The sequence below is a fragment of the Adiantum capillus-veneris genome, chromosome 6, assembly GCF_014529385.1.
Source record: "Adiantum capillus-veneris isolate H3 chromosome 6, ASM1452938v2, whole genome shotgun sequence".
In the NCBI taxonomy this organism is placed as follows: Eukaryota; Viridiplantae; Streptophyta; class Polypodiopsida; order Polypodiales; family Pteridaceae; genus Adiantum; species Adiantum capillus-veneris.
In genome coordinates this window covers 73685430-73694687 of record NC_140936.1, presented here as the reverse complement: position 1 = coordinate 73694687, position 9258 = coordinate 73685430, and the positions used below count along the sequence as shown (strand labels likewise).

The window sequence follows — 9258 nt, the reverse complement described above, 5'->3', positions numbered from 1 at the left end:
ATGGTAGAGACATTAATGCCTTGACCTTCTCAAGATCTGGATCTATTCCATTCTCTAATATCACATGTCCCATAAGCTTAACTCTAGGTTGTGCCAAATGACATTTCTTTGGATTTAATTATCCTCCACAGTCATCATATCGTCTAAATGCCATCTCAAGATTCATACAATGATCTAGTCGAGTACTACACACACAAAACTTATTGATGAAACCTTTGACAAACTTTCCCAAATATGGAGTGAACACCGACTTAGCTCTTCGTTGGTACTCGCCAGGTCCATTGGTAAATGGTAGGACACAATAACAAAAGCATCCCCACGGAGTTATGAAAGTAGTCTTTTTTCGATCTTCAAGAGCAATAGACATTTGGAAATAACTTGAAAGACCATCACACACACTATATCGTTCCATTAGGAAGGGAATGGGGTATAAGAGGGCCTCTTTATTTGCCATGGGATTAAAAATGAGATTAAGGAATGAGAAAATGGGGGAATGCCATGTGGACTGAAATGGTGGGTGTGGCAGGTTCTAAAAGTGAGTGGTCAAACTTATAGGCCTAGAGGTGGAGGGGTCTTTTCTTTACTAATAAAACAACAAAATAAGAAAATTTGAACCTTTTTTAATAAAGCTGGGGTAAAAAACCCAATCTTTATCTCTCTAGAGGCTATTGACTCCCCCCACCTTCCTCCCTAAAAGGGGGTCTTTCAAAAAATGTGCTGACATTCTCTCTCTCCTATTTACTCTCTCTAAGGCTGCTACATCTACTCTCTCTCCCCTCTAGCTATGAGACCTGCATCTCCCTCTTCAAGCCCACTTTTCCCTCCAAATACCTTTTGCAGCAGAGGTTTGAAACCTCCCTTCTCCAACGATCAGTCAGCCTCACCTTCACACCTCTACAAAAAGATGTAGATCTACAACATTGGATACTTCTATGGTATCTTCATCAACACCTCCCTTCTCCATTGATCACTTAGCCTCACCTTCACACCTCTATGGAAAGCTGCAGATCTGTAGCACAACTACTTTTGGAGTATCCTCATCGACACGTTCTTTGATCCTTCTTCCTCATCTAGGTGTGAAGGTGAGGTTAATCACTTAATCTCGCCTTCAAACCTCGACATGAAAGTATAGATCTGAAGTAGTGGCTGCTTCTTGAGTATCTTCATCAACACCTTCCGCGGTCCTTGTTCCTCATCTAGATCTGAAATGATATCCCCTCACTCATCCACATCTTTTGGAGATTTTGCATAGGAGCATTGTTGGGTAATATTGTTAGGCTTCTTCAGCATATGTGTTGGTAAGAACAGTGAGCTTCATTCCTATTTTCAATGTTCTTATATCTTTGCTCACTCACCATACTGGTTTCTGTTTCCATATTTCTTGTAGAGATTTGTGACAGTGTCATTGTCTGTCTTTGTATATATCTTAGCATTTCTTGTTACCTTGCACTAATAAAAATCGTGTATATAAACTGATCTTCATTTTTGTTTGAGTGTGTGTTACATTGCTTTCATGGATTCTTTAGGTGCTCATCAATGTGGGAGTTTTATTGACTCAATAAGTTGCAACAATATGCAAGATGATAGTGATTCTTCGCTTGCTATCATGACTACAAATTATTTATGTGGGTGAAAATGCAGCCAAGTTCATGGAGTTTACACAAGGTGTAAAGCAAATATATGGCTTCTCAGACACATCATTGGAAGGGGAAGATTGTGGGTTTCAAGCAAACTCAAGATGGCAAGCGTCTACGAAGGTACAACATGTGTATATAGCTTCTCTATTGGTGCTTGACATGTCTTTGCCTCAACCTAGGTTTCTTGAAAAGTGTACATATTCTGCTTATATTTAAATCTTTTGGATTTTACATTTATTCTTTTACCTCTTAGGTTGTTTCAATGTATGCATAATTTGGTGTGTTTTTCCTTCATATATTTTCCATCTGACTTTGCAGAGTGGGAGCCAATGGAATCTTTTGCAGCGGCTTTGAATCTATCCATGCGGGTGTTGGCAAGTTTTTATATGCAGAGTGTTTATGTTGAGAGATTCCATCACAAGAGAGATTCTTATATGGCCATGCTTATGCCACATCAAATGCTCTATTATTGGCAAAACTTGGTATGCAGATACCAATTTGTAAATGAAGGCTTGTCAATGAAATTTCCATACTGAAGATGAAAGCGAACAATGGGAGTATGGAAGGTGCTCGATTTTGATATTGTTTTTGAGGAGCTCATGGAACTTTAAATATTCTCTCACACTGATATTGTGCCCAATAGTTGTGTCAATGATGACTGACATCTTTACAATTTTTACAAATACCTCAATCCTTGAATAGAATTCCTTTTGAGTGAATAGAAAAGTTGTAAGATCAGGAGAAGAGAAGGGTTGTACTTGTAAGCACATCTCATTCCCATGATGTATCATTGTACAAGCTCAACCATGGGGCATTATCTTAATGAAAACTTGTATTGCATCCCAACTTTGTGCATAACTTTTTGTAAAGTTTAATTTAAGTTCTTTTAATTTTTAATTCAATTTTGGTGTGATTATTTTGGCATTTCATGAATTTTTCAAGTTCTAGGTGTTTCAATCTTAAAAGTAATTAAGTCTTAGAGAATGACATCCAAGAGTTGTATTATTGTGCAAGTACACAAGTTTAGTTCTCTATTTATCTTCTCCACAAAAAAATATTTTTGAACTCAATTTTTAGTAATTAAGTGAATTCTAATTAGTACTACATGCAAGCACACATGTGTCAATATGAATCATTTCAAAGAGCTTACACCATATAATTATCGATTGATTTTCTAAAGCATATGTACAAAACTCACAAGAATTTTTTATATTGCATGTTGAAATTTGTCAAAGGGATTTCTAAGAGGGACTGCAAGGTAGATGATCACAATGGCCTCATCCACTTGGGCATGAAGTGTATAGGTATCCAGTTTCCTAATTGGGACATGGACCTAGATTTGTTAGTGCTTGAGGACACAGAGAGAAATAAGAACAAAGGAAAGAGGATGAAGAGAGATAGGGAGGCTGAAGATCTATAAGTGAGCATGAAGAATCCTCAATGAAGCTTGCGCTCCTACATGACTCTAACCTAATGGACAACATAACTTAAGTACTAGATAAAGAGAGGTGATGGAGGAGGTTCCACACTTTCGTCTACTCACTTTGTATGCAATGGTGATAAAGGGTCATCAATTTCTTTTTGTCAATGACATTCCAAAGACTGTTGGACTCTAGTAGTATAGAAAAATTCTTAATTATTTCACGATTCAGCCTTTAGTATGGAGCTTTGGGTATTATGGGATTCATGCTCTTTAATATTTTTGTATATCATGCAAAGCCACTATGATGACTCTCCATTTCCTGTTCTTCTTATTCAATGGTGGTGTGGGAGGAGGTGATTGTTGTTTCCATGCAAGGACATCATTCTTGTACTTTTTTTTCTTCACTCTCTACAACTGTTTGTTCCTCTATGGTTTGAGCAGTATTACACTTCCTCTTTTAAACTTTCTTTGGCATGTTCACTAAGGGTCTAATCTTGTGTAACCTCTTTGTAAGAAGTCTACTTATCTGAGAAAATGGGGTCACTTCAAAAAAGACTTGAAAGAATGTGTTGCATTGGAGACTTTTTGGGTCCATCAAAGTGTGAGCTTTTTTTGCACCACGATCAAGGTACATGCTACATTTTTGGAGAGAAAGAATGGAACTTTCCATGCGAGGTCATGTTCGCGGGGTAGATGACGGCCAAATCACGCCAAATTACATCTACCCTGGGAACATGACCTTGCATGGAAAGTTCCATTCTTTCTCTCCAAAAATGTAGCATGTACTATTTTGCACCAAAGAACCTGGTCGGGTGGGTTTTCGAGACCCGAGGGGCCCGGATCTAGTCCCATGCGCCACGATGCAAAAATGGCGGCCAAATCATGCCTAACGTCGTGGCGCACGGGGCTAGATCCGGGCCCCTCGGGTCTTGAAAACCCACCGAGCCGGGTTCTTTGGTGCAAAATAGGCGTGATTTGGCCGTAATCTACCCCAAGAACATGACCTCGCATGGAAATTCCCGTTCTTTCAGCCACAATCCATCAAATATATTCTTACAAATGGGAATATTTCGGTGAGCCTTTTTGGTGTTTTGACGAGTTATTTTAGTTTTCCGGTGAGTGATTTCTCTCATGTACGATGGCTTCTCCTCATTATGGGGGTCTTACAAATGTGATTTTCTAAAATAAAAATTACAAGGGTAAATCAAGGTCCATATTTAATGCATTCCCATGTTCATCTTCAATGGAGTAATTAGTTAAATCGCAAGAATTTACACTAAGTCATGAATATAGGTCAGGTATTTCTTAAATTGGCTCAATTTATTTTGAAAATACCATTTTTAGGTATGTAGTACAAATGTGAAGCTTCTACGATATGTCAATAAAGATTGATGGAATTCAATACTCATTTAAGCTCAACAATAAACTGCAACTATTGCATAAACATCTATTTTTTCAAAAATAAATTTTTTGGGTCCTTTCAAATCAAAATATGAGTCTTATCGTGTTTTTGACATATTAAAACTATATTTCCATCAATATTTCATATGTATACATAAGTTATGGTGAGATTACCAAAATCTACCATAAAGTGCATGGTCTAAGCCACTAACTTGATCCAAGGAACTTTTGTGAATATGTCCTAAAGTCCACCACCTCCCCCACCATTTTGAAATTTGGTCAAAGATTCATTAAGTTTTAAGTACTTACTATACTTCCATGAATATTTCATGTTGTATACATAAGTTATGGTGAGATTATCAAAATCTACCATGACCTGCGTGGTCTAAGCCACTAACTTGATCCAAAGAACTTTTGTGCATATGTCTTAAAGTCCACCACCTCCCCCACCATTCTAAAATTTGTTCAAAGATTCATTAAGTTTTAAGTATATACTTAAAATTCCAAATAAGAGGCCCCCCTATATCCCATTCTCTTCCTAATTTCTATAAAGGTCGATTGTACTATTAGCAGCTATATGTTTCTTGTTCACATTTTAGATTTAGATGCCCTTTATTTAGAAATATGAATAATGATCTTTCCTTTGTTTTATGGTGCCTTTTGACCATCCCTTCACCAGCCTCTATTGATATCCAATTATGTACAAGAATGTAATGACAAAAGTTATTTGATTCTCAGCACAATTTTTGTGGGGCCTAAAAAATGAGAGAAACAATATTATTTCAAAACAAGTGCACATAGCTAACCACTATTTGAATGACAATATAAAGTAACTTCAAAACAATGACAAAGTTTAGTGCAAGTAAAGAGATGACACAATAAGATGGTAAAAATTGTATTGCCTTAATCAATTACATGAGCCCACTCACTTAGCATATGAGTGGTGCACTTAAATGTTTCGTACATGGGAAACAAAGCTAGACTCTGTCTCTCTCTCACTACCACTCTATTTCTCTGTCTTTTCGCCCCTTTGTCTTGCCTTCCGTTTGCAGTACCTTTCTTTGCAACTGTAAGTTTAGCAAACACTTTCAACCAATTCTTGGTTGTTGAGATTTGTTCCACACTTGAATGTCCATCTTGGCTTGGTTGGTTCTTGGTCTGCAATTGAGCCACAAAGTGACTGATTATATCTTGCTAGGGCTTGACTTTTCAAATATTGTAGGCATGAAATTACACGTTATCAACTTTTGCACTACACCTTCTGCAGATCAAAAGTGAACACATGGATCTACAATATCATAATCTAAATACAACGTGAGTTTCTTAAATCCATAGGTGAACTTGATTGCAATATAAACATTACAACTTTACCTCTTCCAAGAGCAAGTATTTGAACATTGTTGAATTTAGACCAACCCATTTTGTGGCCTTCATTGCTGAAATGCATTGGAGTCAAGTTTTCCAACCATTGACAACAGCTTTCAAATAAATCTTGTGGAGGCACTAGTGCCAATTTTCAATGTTGTTGAATATAGGAGAATCTGCTAAAACAAGAGATGATTAATAAATATTCCTTCTAATTTCAAAGAAAAAAGAGCTCTAATAAGTCATTCATGGAAAAAATACACTAACCACACATGCTTTGCAGGAACTGACACTTACCTTAGGATCCTTTGCCAACATTGAAAACTTGTGATCCTTCATAAACCTTACATACACCCCTTGCATTCTGTTACATTGGCACCATGTATAGTAGATCTATACTGCATTGTAATCCTTTGTCAGGTAGCTATGAGTAAGTACACTCTTGCTAGAAATTACTTGCATAGTGCATAGTTCACACACACACATACACACAGTAAAGAAGGAGATGTTGTATCAACTATGAAAAGGATTTTGAAAGGAGATAGGGAGCTAGAGTAGGAAAGTTGATGTTGCACGTCAAGAAAGAGGTTATGGAACTCAAAAGAGAGATGCCAGCTTGGGAAGAGAGAAAAAGTGGACTTGGAATCTAGAAGTTGGAGGTACGGAGATAGAAGTTGCAGATCTAGAAGGAGATGTTGGAGCTATGGAGAAAGAGGTTGCAGATCTTGAAGAGAAGCTATTGGATCTATGGAGAAAGAGGTTGCAGATTTGGAAGAGAAGCTGTTGGAGCTATGGAGAAAGAGTTGCAGATTTGGAAGGAAATGTTACAGATATGGAGAAAGAGTTTGCAGATCTAGAAGGAGATGTTGTAGCTATGGAGAAAGAGGTTGCAGGTTTACAAGGAGATGCGGTAGCTATGGAGGAAGAGGTTGCAGGTTTAGAAGGATATGTTGTAGCTATGGAGGAAGAGGTTGCAAATCTAGAAGGAGATGTTACAGAGGTAGAATGTTCTGTGATAGGCTACTGTACAAAAAGATGCCCTAGCATGAGAGGAGGAGGAGAGAGAGATGTCAGGGCATTTTAGAGAGAGAGTGGGGATAAAGATTGCAGATCTTCACTTTTCAGCAGCTGAGGGGAGAGAATGAGAGCTTGGAAAACTTTTGGAGGGGGAGAAATAAGAAGAGAGAGAAGGCAAAGAGGGGACAAGAGAGGGAAACTTTTAATATTTGAAAATTGAAAAGGTGCTTTTGGGGGGAGAGTAACTCCAACCAGATCTAGTAAAATCTGCATATATTCTCCAAGAAAATAAGAAAAAGTATTTTTATAAAGGCATGTCTAGGTTATCTACCCCACCATTCTAGCCCTTGGTCAAAGCTTGATTAAGTTTTAAATATTTCCTTAAACTGCCAAATAAAGAGGCCCTCCTATACCCCATTCCCTTCCTAATGATGTCCTGCAACTAAGTCCAGAACTTCATCAATAAAAGGAAAGGGATAAGGATCCTTCTTTGTGGTTGCATTCAATGGCTTATAATCAATGCAAAATCTCCATCTTCCATCCTTCTTGGGGATCACCACAACAGGACTTACCCATTTTGCTCATGTACAAGCCTTGTAAGCTTTTCCCTAACAGGTATTGCCCCATCCTTGAGTTCAATGTGCACATCCTTTCCTTTAAAACCCCTTATTTCTTGGTAGGAGGTGATAAAAAGATTTGGGAACTTATTTAACATCCTTAATAACTCATTTCTTTCACCTTCAAAAGATATGAGCATAGCATCTTTTGTAACACGTATTCCTTGACCAAAGGATCCACTCTTGGTTGCATAAGCTCTTCTAGTTTCTCATAATGGCTTGACATACCTCCATCATCTAACACTTGAAAGACACAAGTATCCTCATACTTTTCCTCTTCAAGAAGCAAATAAGAGACATCAACTTCATTGTCAGAGCTAGAATTAGTAGTACTGCTCTTGTCAGTTGATTGCTCTCCACTTGAGGTTGAATATTCTTTGTCCTCATCCTCTTCATCAATTTATAGTGGTAGCTTGCTGGTCATATCAAACTTCTTCTTACTTCCTTTCTTGCTATAGATAGTAATGGTTTCATGTCCCTAATCTTGGATATCTCCCACTGCTCTCAACCAAGGTCTCCCAAGAATAAGAGGAAAAGCTCCAAAGCTGCAGGCATGACATGACAATTGACAAGATTCTTGACATCAAATGCCTCTACTTCATGGTTTTTGATAACTCCCAAACATTTGACTTTAGCATGATTGGCCATTTGTATTCTAAACTTTGAGCCACTTGAAATAATAAGTCCCAACTTCTCCACAGGATTGTGTCAGTGCGCATATTTGGGCACCACCATCAATATAAGTCTCTCCCAATCCTTGCCCTTTATGCCAAGAGTCTACAATTGGGCAAATGTTTGGCAAATCACCAATACATAAGACCCTCATAGATCCATGCCTTGACTTCTTCTCAATTGGATTTACAAGCCCCTTCCATACGCGTTTGAGTTTAGAAACCATGTTCATGAGTTTCTCAAATGTGACATTTTCTTTCCTTCCAACAAGATCCTCTTGAAGGTTATAAGCATGCTCACCCTCTCCCAATGGAAGATATGCAACTTGGAACCTCCTCCATAGATTTCTTTTCCTTTTAGATTTGGCATCTTCACCTTATTTTTCCTTTCCCTTTTTCCTATTTTGAGACCTGCAGCACTACCTTGCCTCTCTATTTTGCCCAAGGGCATCATGTCAGCTTCTTTGTCCTCCACACAAATGACTCCCACATGGCCACAACCCAAGAGCTTTGGCTTCTTGGTGAATTTCATGAGCACCTTGATCCCCTCTTATGTCCAAAGACAAATCATTGGCTCTATTTGGTAAGTTCTGGGAAGAGGGTATATATCACCTCCCATCCTTGGTGGTCAATCACCGTGAGTGCTAATATGTCCAAGTTCTCCACAATTGTAGCATGTAGGAATAAATTTTCTACCATGATACACACCACATCCACGTCCATATCCAAGATTTCCAATAGGTGGTGGAACTTCATATTGTTGAGGACCCCCTCTTCCCACTTGTGGTGGAGAACCTCTAGCATACCCACCTCTTCCACGTCCACCTCCAACGCCATTTAGGTGCAATTCTTGCATCATATTCATTATGTTTTCCATATTGCATTGCATTTGTTCCGTATCCATTAGGCTATGGGCTCTTTGTTCCCCTGACCTCCATTCGCTTGAACTTCTCTCTCATCTCCCCTTTTTTCCATTGCATGACCTGCAATTATTCTGTATTCAGTTAATTGTTGTGTCTATGGTTACTGCTTCTTCAAAAGTGGCTAGTCTCCTTAACTCCACTTTGAGCTTTAAACTCCCCTTGAGGTTGGAAATAAAATGGCCCTTCTTTGACATGGTTGGTGGA

The 9258-nt window shown here is 38.3% G+C and overlaps 1 pseudogene; it reads left to right on the top strand.

Moving 5' to 3' along the window:
• The first annotated feature begins 6518 nt into the window (after positions 1 to 6518).
• LOC147455697 (uncharacterized) lies at positions 6519 to 6910 on the top strand (annotated as a pseudogene).
• The last annotated feature ends 2348 nt before the right edge of the window (positions 6911 to 9258 follow it).